This window comes from Penaeus monodon, unplaced genomic scaffold, assembly GCF_015228065.2.
Source record: "Penaeus monodon isolate SGIC_2016 unplaced genomic scaffold, NSTDA_Pmon_1 PmonScaffold_523, whole genome shotgun sequence".
Lineage (NCBI taxonomy): Eukaryota > Metazoa > Arthropoda > Malacostraca > Decapoda > Penaeidae > Penaeus > Penaeus monodon.
Window position 1 is genome coordinate 4,143 of NW_023660141.1, and position 16,360 is coordinate 20,502.

A 16,360-nucleotide genomic window follows, 5' to 3' on the forward strand; every position below is an offset into this window, starting at 1 on the left:
ACTCCTGCAAAGAAATACTAGGTATTATATCAATAGCATAGTGTTGATTCAACATTTTTTACTCATGATTGTATTCCTTTCTGGGGTGTAGATTGAAATGCATTTTGGCCTTAGCTACTGAAATAGGTCACAGGAGGACAAAAGTATGTTATAACAGATTCCTCCCAATGTGAAGGATTTATAAAAAAAAAAAAAAAAAAAATGAAAGTAATAAAATAACTTTTCAAATTCTTTTCACTAATAATACATGAATGGTGGCATATTTGTATTGAAAAATAAGATATTGTGACTCGTTTGGTTCATTTAGACCGTGAAAACACTTGGCCTAGTACCCACTTGGAAAGCAGAGATCTTTGGAATAGCATAGACTTATATTTTTGTGTCTAATGGATCCTAAATAATTGAGAAAACATAAATAATTAACCCCATTGAATCCAAGTGCCTTGCTGCTTGCACATTAACCAAAATCTGGACATTAGGCAACTTTCCCTGGTTAATGCCTTGTAGGCCCAGCTCACGTGTAGGGTATCAAGATTCCTTACCTCCTCTTTGCAGTGCTATTATCCATGGCCGGCAGGAATAGGATCTTGAGCATGGAAATAGTGTCCTCCCTGGAGCACTCTTCCAGTCATGGCTCACTCATTTACCAATGGAAATAATGCAAGAGCCCCTTGCTAAATCCTCCAAGAGCTCTATGAACTTGTGGTGAGTCATTCCCATCACCCAGACCTTCAGCTGAAATTCTCATGACAGTGTTTCCTAGCCCCCAACCAAATTTTTTCATAATTGCATATTCAAGTGATACGGCACTCAACCAATATTTTAATGACAAAATGGTGACATCACATGGATCCAAGGGTTAATACACCACAAGAAGAATGTGTGTGAAAGACGAGAAGTTTGTATTTAATTAAAGATATCAACACTTTCTAAATGGTTAGTACACATCTACATTTTTAAACATATGCCTGTACCACATGTACATGTACATCCACATAGACATGTATGTATATGAAAGCACATGACATACAGAAAACGCTATTAGAGGTTGTCCAAGACAAGTAATAACGGCGTTTATTAATAGGTCATGATCCTGTTATCATTCACAATAGTAACTTTACTGTTTTTGTTGTATCTCTGGGACTGTCTATTTTCATGTAAAAAACCCATTTGAAAGAAAAATGGTATAGTTTCTACTGTAGTTAGCCCAATACCACCGGGAAAAATCTGATGTTCACTGTAGTTTTGTTTTCTAATTGAAGACAAAAGAGAAACAAGTAAACATGTGAGATATGTGGTACTAGTAATTTGAATTCTGGTGATAAAGCACTTGTGGACAGTTAATAAACTAAACTAACAGTGGAAGAGATGGGTTACATTATAGGGTTTCACTGAAGGAATTGTTTAAAAAGAAGAAGGAGAAGGAGACACATGGGACCAAAAAGTATACATATGTACATATTTCTATTTATATTATATATAAAAAAGTACATGTAAGAAAAAACAACACAGTGGTGTGAGATATGTTGCCAAAATTCGGATTTTGCTACATTTCATATTGGTCACCTTTTTTTTTTATCTTCTCTTTGTTTTTATCATGGAACCAATCTACATATCTTCATACAAAAAGCAGCTTTGAAAGAAAAGGAATGTAATTTCTCTGGTAATTAGAGGATAATGTTTAAATAAAGGAAATTACAGCTTTGTTATAGTAAGAAAGAAAAACAAAAAATTTTCTCTTACCATTCTCACTGATCTATTTCTAAGCTTATGGATATGCACTGAAATTGATGTTGAGGATTTTTTTACTATTGTTTTTGAGGAAACAAAGACAGATTTCAAAAAACCCTATCATTTTTATTTTTCACCATTAACTCCGTAGACCTGGTTGCATCATGGCAATTTCATGACCAAAATATATGCTGAGGCTTACGTGAGCAGCTTCTTTGTTGGGAGAGTGGCTTTTGTAGGCCAGAGGCATGCAAACACTCATGCATTACAAGACTCTATACCTCCTATTTGCCATGTTATTTGCACTTTTTTTACATAAGCATCTTTTGCTTTTTTGCCATTTTCCACTATCCATATTTGTCATTTGATTTGCATTGTCCAGATGGTAATAACTGTTTTCTATGCACAGACTCCATAGCATCTTTTTGTGTGTATTTGTTTGTTTTGTTGTGTCTGTGTTTGTGTAATATTCAATTTTCTGTAATACAACCTGCACCGCTGGTCATGGTGCCCGGAAAATGGTGCTGAGCTTGGAAATGGCATCCTTCATGGGGCCAGTGGTCTTCCTTCACCCTCCCAAGAGGTTTGTGCACTCTTGGTGAGTTTTTCTTGTCACCCAGTGCCTTCAGCCGAAAAGCTCATTACTGCAAGTTCATGTCTCTCCCCTCTCGAGCCAAATTTCTTCATCCTGTGATGGTCATGTCATCCAGATCATAGGGGTTAAGTACACATTGCCTCGGACACGACCAGTATGTAAGAAACATAAGTAGATCAAAGAAAAGTTGTGGGGTTATTGACCTCCAGGAGTGAACCCTGAAAAAAAATGTATCAAGAAGATGCAGAATATCAAAATACTAAGATATCCAGATTTAAATGAAAAAGTAAGACTTTTTTTTTTTTAGCCTCTTGGGGTTTGGGTGCTTCAGTTTAATAATAATGACAGTAAGTAATATTAGTTGTCATTTATTTGTTTATTTATTATTATTTTTATTTAAATATTCAAAATTTTTTAATACAACCTGTGCTGCTCATCACAGTGGGCAAGAATAGGGTCCTGAGTTTTGGAAACAGCATCCTCCCAGGAGTCAGTGCTTTTCCAGGCTTGGGTCACTGATGGTACATTTGACACTTGTTTATTGATGGAAATAATGCAAAGGGCTCTTCCTAAATGCCAAATGAGACTAATCACCCTCCCAAGAGCTTTGTGCATTTTTGTTAAGTCATTCTTGTCACTGTGGCCTTCAGGAGAAATTCTCATGATAGCATGTTCTTGCCACCCCATCCCTCCCACTTTTGGGGATTATCTCCTTTACCTAATCAAAACAGGATAATGAACTCATGTCATACAAAGCTTAAAAGTAGTGCACTTGTTTGGCCCTGGTTGCACTATTGAAGAGGAATGTGCCCATTTTACCCAACTTTTGTTGATGTTACAAACAAGAGAGTAGGGTGAATTTATGTTTCCGTGTGCTTCTAATATTTCCCTCAAGCAGCTGATTCCACTCATTTCCTGTTGTGTTATTCAGTATAGCAATATATGAAATACCCTTGGTAATAAGTGTTTATTGAACAGTTTGTCATTATCACAGTAAAAATATAGGATACAAATATTTTGTTTGAGGTTTCTTTTCATTGCAATATACAATTCTTATTATTAAGAGTGGGCAGTAAATATTTCAGCCTGTTTATGTGGCCCTGGAAGAGAAGAGTTATAAAACATGCCAAGATTCTTCTACTTTTTTTAAAACTTCCCCCCCCCCCCCAATCCCTTGCCCATTGTTGTTGTTTGTGGGGGGGGGGGGGGCTAAGGAAGCGAGGACTGGGACCCAATGCTGGGGATCCCTCCCTGCCTTGGCTTCAGCCCTTGACTCAACTAATTTTGCAATATCTTTTTTTTTCCCCTTCTGCTTTTTCGTTTCCATCCCTTCTCCAACCCTTCTATCCCCTTCCTAAGGTGTGTGAGCCGTTCTGAAAGGATGGAGGCTGACTTTGTGCCAGTCATGACTGGCCTGAGGGAGCCATGGGCACGGTATTCCTGTTTTAGTTTTAGCCCTTACCCCTCTAGTGACCCTGAGGAGTGGACTGTTTCTCTCCCCAACATATTCTAGGCTTAGCATGGCCAGTAATGAAGATTGTTATACCCTTGTTAGGGGCAATGAGGCTTGCCCTTTCATCAAATAGCCCCACCAACTCAAACTCTCCTGGTTCCTCAACTCCAGACTCTCTGTTGACCACGACTCTTAACACTGGCAACTACTACCCTCTCCTCAGTGCCTACTAAACTTTATCGACCCAAGTCAATATTCATTCTCCAGGAGACATTCCTACTCTCCCAACATGCTCAGCTTCATTACTCTACCCCCACAACCTTCTTCATCAATCACCCTTATTACTACTTTACAGTCTTATTGTCCACCTCTCCACATTAATACCTCCCCCAACACTATTCCCTCTTCCACAGGTCCTTCTACCACCCCCATCTTTACAAATGTCTTAAATACTGTATTTAGTCCAGACAAATGGGACTGATTTACCATGATCCCCCCACAGCTCCATACTCTGACAACACCCTTCTCTTCCAGCTATGTCTCCAAAACAAGTAAGGCAAAGTTTGTTTCCGTAGCCGACCCAATTGTTCTCATCTTGTCACACTTATATCTGAAAACCAAGCAATAGCATTATCACTAACTGATCTCTCTGGCAACCCCATTCCTGCAGAACCTCATCCAACCCTCAATAGAACAGTCTCTATCTCTCCAGCGAACTGCCCAATTTATAACAAAAATTGGAGATTGTGGAGAAGACTTACTAGCCTGCCTCATGGACTATGATGTGATATCAGTACAGTGCTACTCCATTCCTCCCATAGGTCATCGTAAAACCCACAACATTGCCAAAATTACAAATTGACCTTCCCTTTAATTGGTGGAGAATCCCTCCCTGTGCAACCATATCAACCTCCTCACTGTAAATGTTAAAACTGTTGGCATTTTGGACACCCTGCCAAACATTGCCATTCCATAACCAGATGCCCTCTATGTGCCCAACTGGTCATAACCAATCAAACTGCTCTGAACAGTCCACGCACATGTGCCACCCATGATCTCTGCTTCCTACCTTTGCTTCCTTTCCACGTTTACCTACTCCTTTCTCCATTCACATGGATACCCTTCTCTCTCATTCCCCTTTTCCCCATCTCTGACCTCTTCCATTTGCTGTCCATCCTGTCTCCTGTCCACCCCCACCCCCCCCGGCTGTCCTTCTCATCCATTTCCTTGACCATGTCTCCATTCATTCCTCCAGTATTCATGTGTACACTGATAGCTCCAGATCCACCTCTGGTGCTGTTTTTGCAGTAATTTTCCCAACTCACACTTTCAAATACCCCCTCCCTCCTGAATCCAGTGTCCTTACTACAGAACTTTTTACCTTAAAACATATACTCACTCCCTTTTTCCTCTTTCACTATTTTTACCGACTCCTGTAAATCATTATTCTCATAAGTCGTGCACTCTAACCAACCTGTATATATTCCAGCCACAGATTATTACCCCCACTTTAAGACCTTCCTATATACCCAATAGCAATCTTTCTGGTCAAGTCTCTGCACTAATAAATTACATACTGTAAAACTATAAATCTTCTGGTTAGCTCCATTTCATTAGAACAGATGATGGGAGACAGCTCTCGCCCATTTACGTATTAGCCACACCCGTCTAACATACTCCTATCTTATGTCATGTTTTGATATGCCCATATGTTCTGTATGTAATGTCCCTCTTCAATTCCACACATTTTGTTGTCCTGTCCATGCTTTGATGCAGCCCATACCTCTGCTTTCCCCCACTTATCCTCCCTTCACCGACCTCCCAACCTATCGGACATCCTGACAGAATCACACACTTTCTGCTTTGACAACCTGTTCTCCTTCCTCAGACGCATACATATCCTTCACTTAATGCTAATCCCCTTACCTAACCCTACCTCAACCCATTCACTCAACTCCTTAACCCATCTTTAACCTTTTCAATATTATCTATATAGTTGACATAGCAACTAACTACTAACTCTACTGCCCTTCACTACCTTTTACAGAACCTTCCTATAGTGCTAGATGACCTTAGATATCTAGCACATTTATTTTGCTTTTAACCTTATCCATTTGAAAACATTTTTGTATGCATTATTTGTTTTTCATTCTTTATTTTATTTTCTATTATTTTCTTTTATCTTGCTAAATACAAATATTTATTTTCTTTCACAGGATGAGTTCCCAGAAACAAGAATCTATGAAGAGACGTTAATGTGTTACTCTATGAAAATCGCACAGGACCAGATGCTGAGCTTATGCAGGCTACATCAACCCGAGGGCAGTGGCACCAGTTGTATGCACATCTGATGATGAGGAGGATAGGAGAGGAGGTGCCTGTTCACAGTCAGGCTTAGGAGGCTGAGATCCAACAAAAATAACCAGTTGAAATAAAAAGTGTAATTGGTTAAGACCTTCAATTCTCAGATATTTATACAGTATAAGGAGAGTTTATCATTATTATTATTATTGTGTTATTATTATTATTATATATTATTATTATTATTATTATTATTATATATGATGGTAAGCAGCTCTGGGCAGACATTAATATAGTTGCCAGAGGCTTTGCTCAACATTTCAACAGATTCACAGCTGCCAACATTTGACAAAACTCAATTATGTAGCTGTAAGGGATCACGACAATAATAGCCCATAATGTCCCTGGATAAGCGTAACAATTGTTTCACCTTACGGTTACTTAAGCTTGAAACATGGAAGCACAGCCAGTTAATGGAAAAATAAATGTTTAATGTCTGTATTTAAGTAATTTGTTATATTCATTTTTATTAATCAATGTCCCCTATTATTTTGAGGCCCACTTGAGAGGAATTTCTTGATATTGTATATATTTTATATAAATATTTCTAATTTTACAAATTTCAAGGAATATGCCATACAACTAGTTTCATAACACTTCTATAAACCAACTAAAGATATTGATTAATAATTATTAAGGAATTCCACTGCTGTGTGGTACTTTTTTCAATAGTGCTAATTTTGTGTGCTAATGAATCTCTGCATTTTGAAAGGGGATGCTCTTATGTATGGCTCTTACATTGTACACCTCCACTGAAATATTGGGATGTGTTTTGTTTTGGTATTGTAACCCAAGATTTTTCCAAGAAGCGCTTCTGTGATGAATATAGAGTAGGATGTTTGTAATCAGGGAAACTGTATTTCCTGGAATGTTCATATTGAGACGTAATAATTATAAAGGGCCATATTTTCCTGTTATCTACTCATTACATTACCTATCACTATATATTGTCATAATATTTGAAGGCATGTACCTGCATTTTATTTTTCTTTCTTTTTTTCTTTTTTTTGACCAAGGAGTTTTTAAGATATACTAGTAGAAATGTCTTCCTTAAAGTTATTTTGATAAGAAATTTGTTAGTATGATATTTAGTGTGAAATCATCTAAACAGAAGTATTCTGCTTTTACTAATTATTATTTATTATGGTTATTTTTTTATGAACATTTCTGCTATATAACTATTTTTAAAAGGATCTGCCAACCAAGGTATATCACAAACATCTACATACTTACTGGGGGGAGGGTGTCCATAATGCCAAAGTTTTCATTGTTATTTCAGAAAACAATAATACCATTTGCTGCCATATATCTTAATTAATGCAGTGGCTGCTTTTTTGCACTGAAACCTGTATCCATGTAGCATGTTTGGTTTGTAAGGCTAGTCCTGAGTTATCTTTTTATATGATGTGATATCAATAAAACTATTTACAGTTTAGACATTTTTATTTCCATATCCCCCCCCCCCATCCCTTGTCTGTTACTATTGTGGGGGATCTGTCCTACCTTAGTCTCCCACCTTATTCGATGCCGTTGTTTACAAGGATGGCTTAGGGTATGGAGATTGAGGCCCAATGCTAAAGATCACTCCCTTGGCCCTCAGCCCTTGACTCAACAAATTTTGCATGGTCTTCTCTTCTCTTTTTCTTTTTCTTCTCCAACCCTTCTACTATCCACTTCCTAAAATGTGAGAGCCATGTTGAAAGGATGAAAGGCTGACTTTGCGCCAGTCATGAATGGCCTAGGGGAGCCCTTACCCCTGAAGGAGCTCCTGAGGGTTAGACCATTTCTCTCCTTAAAATATTTCAGGCTTACCATGGCCAGTAATAAAGATTTTGTACCTTTAGTAGCTGCATGAGGCTTGCCCCTTTATCAACTAGCCCCACAGATTTTACTTTTCCCGGTTCCCCAACACCAGGCTTTCCTTTGACCAGGACTGAATGCTACTACTACCCCAGTCTCAGTGCCTACTGTCGACAGTATACTCAACACCAATCCCTCTTCCAAAGGTCCCATCCTTCTACCTCTACAAACCTGAGTACTCTGTTTAGCCCAGCCAAATGGGTCATATTTTTGTGCTCCCTTCTACAGCACCTTACTCTAACAACACTTTCCTCTTCCAGCAATGCCTCCCAAAAAAAGTAGGCAAAGTTTCCTTCCTTCCCTAATTGTTCCCGCCTTGTCAGTTACATCTGAATCCCAAGTTAAAGCATTATCTCTCTGACTTCACTGGCAAGCCCATTCATGCCCAGCCCTCAATACTTGTACCGAAACGGTCTCCGGCAGTGATTGGTCAACTGTGTAGATGATTTACTCTTCTGCATTGTTGACTATGATGTAGTATCAGTAATCCACCAATATTCTTCAGATTACTTAACGTAGGCATTACCCCCCCCCCCCATGATGTCTATATTAGCGGCGAGTCCCTCCTGTCCGACCATATCACAACCCACGTCAATGTTAGAATTGGCGTCTAGGCCACCCTGCCACACTGCCGCCTCCACAGCTCAACGTCTTGTTGTCCAACCGGTCCTGATCGATCAAACTGCTCTGTACAATCACGTACATGTGCCAATTATGTTGGCTCCCATAATGAATTTCATAGGGGGTTGACCTATCTACAAGTTGAATCTGAGGTGGCACTTCTCAGATTCAAACTTGGCCTCATTTTACGTGAGGCCAGACAGGAGCAGGGAGACGAGTTTTTTTTTTCTCTATTTCTTACTCCACTGCGTTTCTTTGCTCTACTGCTCCTGCCCCCCCCCCCCCAAGATGTTTCTATATCTTCCTCAACCATACGAAATCCAGACACCCCAATTTCTACCACTATTCTAAATCCGGACACGGCTCTTCGATCTAATAACCCTTATTCCCCCACCTCTTTCCCTTTTTGTTAATCCCTGCATTATCCCATGGACGTCCTTGCAGAATCCCACACTTTTTCCTTTGAGAAACTGATCTAATCACCCTTTTGCACATCCTTACCGAAACCCATTTACTTACACAACACAATATATAAGAGAGGGAAAGAGAGAGAAGAGAGAGAGAAGAGAGAGAGAGAGAGAGAGAGAGAGTGTGTGTGTGTGTGTGTGTGTGTGTGTGTGTGTGTGTGTGTGTGGCGCGCGCGCGCCTTGCAAAAGCTTTGTCTGGTATGCTAGAAGTACCCTATCTGACTACAGAAATTTTTATCGTAAGTGCGCTTATGGTGGATTAGTTTTTATTTGATGTAGCACCACAATGTTGATTATCAATTGTTTCATTAGGAATGTACTGCGTACTACAAATCATCAACTTAAGGCATTTTTTGGTGGGAAGGTCACTTAAGACAACACTAATTAGTACTATTAGGGCTTTTATTTGATAGAAGCTACATCACTGCAAATATCTGGATTTTTTTTAGCATGTTTTAAAATATTTAAAATGAATAACTTAGATTTTTTGGGGATGAAAGGTAATTTAAGACAAGGTCAAGGTCATTGCTGGCTGGTTATTACTAATTTGTGGTTTAAATGACATATGGGCTGCAACAATGCAGCCACCTGGAAAATGTTAAGTATAGATTATTGGACACATGGTACCGGTTTTCGTGTTGGTGCACAGCAGCAAACATTCATCATGACTAGCAACATTAGGGAATCAAGTCTTGCGAGTCCTTTACACCACAATATCTGTCCTTGATAATAACTGTTGTAGGGTCCACAGTGTAACCCACCATATGTATGATTTCTGGAATGTTTTTAGCTGCATTATATTAATAACATAGTATACACTCTAGTTTTACGCTTACGTCTGGAAAATCATACAGTGGTGACCTTGACCCTGTCTTATATGACTTTTCCAACAGAAAATATTGTCTTAAATTGAATATTATGGATAAATAATTTATATTAACATTTTTCCAGGTGGTTGCTGTGTTGTAGCTCATATGTTAGTTAAAACACTAATTACTAATACCACCCAGCGTTGACTTTGACTTTGTCTTAATTTACCTTTCCACCTGAAAATATTTTCTTAAGTTAGTCATTTTAGATATTTAGAACTTGCTTAAAAAAAGAAATAAAAATCAGGGTAGTAATTAAAAGCTCCCTGGCCACACCCACCAGAAGTTGCACTTAAAACAAAGATTTCTGTAACAGGAAGGTTACCTCTACCATACCAGATAGTCAAAGTATTTGTACGGCGAATGTCAAATAAATCTCAGCTAGCTCTTAGACCATGACCTCATGATTAGCGTCGAACCCCCAAACTTTACGACAAGTGCCGTCAAGTGCTTCGCCCAGGCCCTTTATATATATGGCCCGGCCTGTGTCAGCTATTTATGGCTGTATTAATTGATTCACTATCTTATTTACTAAATAGACCTTGTGTCGATCCTCATGGCCGAAAGCTAATGCTGGCAAAATGAATATCCTCATTTTCCGGGACTTTGCATGGTTCCGTAAATGCCTGATCATCTCAGATCGTGTTTGGGGTATTGGAGCGTTGGACTGAGTATTTTGAGCAGTTATACCAGGTTGTACACCAACAGTTGACCTGGGTGCGAATAGTGCTGAAAGCCTTGCAGTGGACCCACCCATCAGCAAAGATCCACCTCAAATCTCAAAGTTGAAGTCTGAATGAGTGGCGGTTATCTGCGACAACCCTGTTGAACAGTTAAAGGCTGGCATGGGGTTTGTATGCTCTCCTGGCTGCAAGCTGGCAGTCTGGTACTGCTGACCTACGGAGGAGTATGGGGGAAAGGGGAAAGGGATCGATCAGCAATCACCGGGGCATTACACTGCTCAGTATATTAGGTAGGGTTCTCGCTCACATCCTTTAGTGACGTATCAGAGATCACCTATTAAGGCACCACAGACAAGAGCAATCAGGATTAAATCCTGGCAACTCCATAATAGAACCTATCTTGGCGCTTCCAGTCATTGTAGATCGCCGTTATGAATTAGGTCGTGGGGTGCTCGTAGACTACACGAACTTCAAGGTGTTCGATACAGTTCATCATGAAGCACTTTGAGAAATCGTGAGACTGAGAAGAATCCCATAAGGAATTATTGGAATAATAGCAAGCCTGTATAGTGGTACTGAAAGTGCAGTAGTGTGGTGGTAGGGGGGGCTGTCTTGCTTTTTCAGGGTGAGACAAGGCTGAGTTCTTGCACCAACACTATTCAACGCTTGCATGGACTGAATATTGGCAAACTACTGTTCAAAGTCATTTTGGAGCAACATTGGGCAGTATTAAGGTTACCGACCTTAACTTCGATCACGATGTAGCTATTTTGAGTCTCTGGAAACTATATGTGTGTGTGTGTGTGTGTGCATAAAAATATATATATATATATGTATATATATATATATATATATATATATATATAGATATAATATATATATATATATATATGTGTGTGTGTGTGTGTGTGTGTGTGTATAAATATATTGTATATACTACATAGGATTTTTGCCTCTGGCCTCTGTAAAACCCCTTGGGTTTACTACCACTTACTCTCCTCACTGTACTAACTAACTTTTACTGGAAGTAATCATATTTCTGGTGCATATACAATACATAATTTATATAAACATAAAATTGGTAAATTCTTTATCTTATGGCAGAAAGTTTCTATGCTCTTGAATACAGCAGAATACTCAAAAGTATTATTTTCTAATGATAATTAAACTTGCCGCCTTTAGGTTATATTTGTATACGAAAGAATATTTTGTTTCATGAATATAGAAATGTAAAATGAGTTAGAGTTCAAAATTAATTTAAAATGAGAGGTTGCTTTACTACTAAAGCAAAAATTAGTATTATATATTTAAGCTGAAAAAATATACGAAGATAATATAATCCCTTCACCTGTAAAGCCTAGGCCACTGCAATAAAATTTCAGTGAACGATTATAATCGTGTTTTGCTTGTTCGGTATTTGGAGCAGGGAAACCAATTTAATAGTTAAAACAATAAATGTGCTAGACATGAAGGGCATATAGCACTATGATAAGGTATAGTAGTGAAAGGGTTAGGAATTAGTTAATGATTAGGGTTTAGTTTAATTTTAAGCAATACTAGGGGATAGTATAGTGAAAGGGTAGAGAGGGTGAGCTCATGCGGCATATTAGAAGCTAGAGGTTGTTGAAAGGGAAGCAGCTTAGGGGTTAGGACAATTAGATCAAATGGAGGATATTTATGCGTATGAAGGGAAAGGGGAATAAGTTGTCTAAGGAAGAGGAAGGGATTCTGAGAGAATATGCAATAGGTTGCGGGATGTGAGAATGGTAGTACATGTGAGACTGAAAGATGAACATTAGATGAGGAGCATAGAGATAGATCAGATTGTCACATGAGATAAGAATGTATTAGGCGAGTGTGTCCAGTGTGTAAGCGGGCAAAGGCAATTTTCCAGCGTCTGTTCTCATGGAATGGTATTGATCAAGGGGAGATGAAAGTTTTATGTTATGTAATTCATCAGTGGTAAGGCTAGACCAAAAAACTGCCAGCGGGTGAAGAGAAAGTTTTTAGTGAAGGTCGTAGTATGTGAAAATCTGGGTTGATAGGATGTGAACAAGGTAACGGAGTGTGTGCTAAAATATTTGCCTGTTCATTACCGAGAATCCCAATGTGGCTGGGTATCCAGCAAAAAACTGATAGTTCTGTGTTGCATGTTGAAATAAAATAGTTGGTCCTGAATTTTGCGGTCAAGAGGGTTGTTGATAAACTGTAGAAACTGTAAAGAGATAAGTTTTTGAGTCGATGAAAATTGTGATGTAAGAGAAAGGGAGGGAAAACATGCGTCCTACTGCGAAGAGAATCGCATATAATTCAATTGCAAGGACGCTTATTCCGGTGGAAGTGGAGAGTTGAAGGTATAGGAAGGAAACATTACAGCAAAACCAGCGTTAGAGAGAGATTTGGAGCCATCTGTATAAATGTAAGTGGGTTGAGGCGTGGTTGAGAAAATGAGTGGGAAGGATAGAAGGGGGTCTCGCTTTGGTGAGATGATTTCGGAGATGAGGATATGGTGAATGAGAGGGAAGTGCGTCCATCCGAGAAAGGAGTGGGTAGGCGTGGAGAGGAGGTAAAGGTACGGATAAGGGATTAAGGGACATTTAGTTTAGTGAGAGATAATTGATAAAAACGTGGGTAAGAAGAGAAGTGGGGGCAGAGGAATAGATAAGACAACTATAGTCAAGAAAGGAGAGGATCACTGAAGTATGGAGATGGAGAAGAGTTTTGTGGTCTGAACTCCCAGGATATACGAGAGAGAGTCTGTAGGCGTCGGAGGTGAAGGCGAGTTTTCTTTTTGATGTAGAGGAAATGGTGTCGCCGGGAAAGTTTGGATTTAAAAAATGACTCCGAGTAATTTCCGAGGAGCGGAACTGGAGAGGAGTATCATTTAAAGAGAGTGGTTGGTTGAGGACCTATACGTGATCGAGAAAAAGGATAGAGAATAATTTGGAGGTGGAAAAGGGAGCTATGGGCAGTGGCCCAGGAAGAGGTCATAGATATTGCAGACTAGATTAGTTGCGGAGAGTGGGTACATAAGGGCCCGATGTATAAGTGATGAAACCATACAGGGAGGATCGGATACCTGATGGTAATACCAAAATTTAAGCCATTTATGGCTAGAAAGAATAATGCTGTACTAAGTACACTCCCTTGTGGGTCACCATATTGAGGAAAAGTTGAGGAAGTTGAAGAGGAAAATTTGACTCGGAAGGTACGATTAAAAAATGAAAGATTTATAAATACACCCATGTTCCCTCGATGCCCTGAGATGATAATTGTCTCAGAATGTGGTATCGCCATGTAATGTCATATGCTTTTCCAGATCGAAGAAAACGGCTAGTACTGAGTTATGGCGTGCAAAGGCAGATGTTATATAATTTCTAAATGTGCCAGAGGGCTGGCTGTGCTTCGAGCATTGTCGGAATCCAAATTGGGAAGAAGACAGAAATCTGTGTGGTTCAAGGTACCACATTAGTCGTAGAATGACCATTCTTTACTGCAACTTGCACAAGTAGCTAGTCAGAGCAATGGGCGGTAGTGTTGAGGGAGAATGCCAGATTTATTAGGTTTAAGGAAAGGTAGGACAAGAGCTTCGATCCAGTGAGTAGGAAAGTTTCCAGTCGTTCAAATATTGTTAAAGATTGTCAGTAGGAAGGATAAGGAGATAAATGAAAGATGTCGTAACATACGGTAATGAATGCCGAGAAGGCCTTCATGTGTATTGCGGCACGACTGAAAGGCAGAAAGGAGCTCAGAAAAGGGAGGGGACATGGTAGGATATGGATAAGGCAAAGGGGAGTGTTTTCCTTGGCTGTTTTAATGGAATGGAATTGGGGATGAAAGGTGAAAGCCTCTATTGACCTGGTTGAAATATGCAGCAAGTTCAGTAGCAACTTTTAAAGGTTCAGAAAAAACCCTTTACCGTCTGATTTTTTTTTTTTTTTTTTTTTTATGCATTCAGTAAATTATTTTATAAAGAATTTATGTTTTTCTAGAGTGAAGGGAAAGGATAAATGAAAAAAATCATCAAATATATTTTTATTATAAAAATCCATAAACAGGACTTTGAGATCCACTTGGGCTTGAGAAAGAAATTGGAAAATGGCCTTCAAAGTGTACTTAGGCGACTTGAAAGTCCAATTTGGCGGTAAAGGGATAAGTGTTTACGGATGTGGAGGGCGGGGGCAGGATGGGGGGGATGTTTCCCCGAAAGTTTATGGATTCTACGCCATATTGTAGAAATAGGTGTAGAGGAGATAATTGTGGAGACGTAATTTTGCCAGCCGGTTTTAAATGAGATTTGGATTTTGCGACGTAGTTGAGCTGATGATCTATTAAAACTAAAGGCTGATGTTTGGCTAGGGTTATTTTACTTGTAGCGATAACTCAGTCGAAGCGCTTTGGAGCATTCAATGTTCCACCATGAACATTTTTTTGATGCGTATGATCGTGAATTTCGGGAATTGGGTGTGAAGGCGGCACTCGGGATTGCAAAATAGGAAAGCAAGTCCGATGTGGAAGAGAAGGAAGGGGGAGAGTAGAGAGAGAGGTAAAAGTACGCCAGTCTGCTCTATCGAAGCAACAGAGTGGAGGGTTGGGGAGTGAAGCATAGGAAGTAGATGAGAGTAGAATAGGGAAGTGATCACTGTAGGGAAGTAATCCAGAACTGACCAATGAAAATCGAGAAAGGGGAAGGGGAGCAATGAGCAAGGCCAAAGCATGAGGAGGTTTGAGTGTGCATGTCGAAGTGGGTGGGGCGATCTGATTGAGAAGGATAAGGTCAGTGTTGGGAGGGAGAAGGGGGAATATGATGGGAGGATGATGAATGTAGCTGGAATGGAGTTAGAGAAATTTTAGGATGGATGAGAAAGGGAGGAACTTTCTCTTTAATGTTACTTAGGAAGTTTCTAATGTCCTCAAGGGTTTCCGGAGGGGATTTGGATGGGGAGGTTTTGGAAACATATTCTTTTTTTATGAGAAGGTGAAGATAAGATAGGCATCTGAGGAGCATAGAGGATGTAGAAGTGGGTATGGGTGTTGTTTGGAGAAGAGGGGGTGGAACGTTTGGATTGTATGGTGCAACAGATACGTCGAGAAATAGGGAGAGACATTGGGGGAGTTTGTGGATATTGGCAGTGGATTTAGGACTGGGAGATAGGGAAGTAATGGAATAGAGGAAAGTGGTACTGGGGAAAATGTAGAGACTACTTGGGTAGTTTGAGTGAAGGAGTAGAGTGAAGGTGTATTGGAGTTGGGTATGAATGAAAAACCTCATTAGTGTGCTTCCTGTCAGAAGCCAAGTTTGAAGGGTTGTGACCAATGTTAATGGTTAATGGTTAAAAGCAATATCTAAGGTCATGTAGCACTATAGTTAATGTTAGGGAAGGGTGGTTGAGTTAGTGATTAGTTGTCTAAGCTGGGCAAAGGAGTTGGTGATGAAAGGGTTAGGGTCGGGTATGGTAAGGAGTTAGATTAGATGAAGAATATGTATGCGTTTGAGGAAAGAGAATAGGTTGTTGAAGCAAAAAGTGTGGGATTCTGTAAGGATGTCTGATAGGTTGGGAGGTCGGTGAAGGGGGATAGGTGGGGGAAAGCAGAGGTACGAGTTGTTTCAAAACGTGGGCACGGCAGTAGGATGTGTGGGACTGGAGTGTCTGGTGGTGTGTATTGACTTTATGAGAGTTAATGAGTTACATAAGGGACTCACGTGCGTAAGGAGGAGT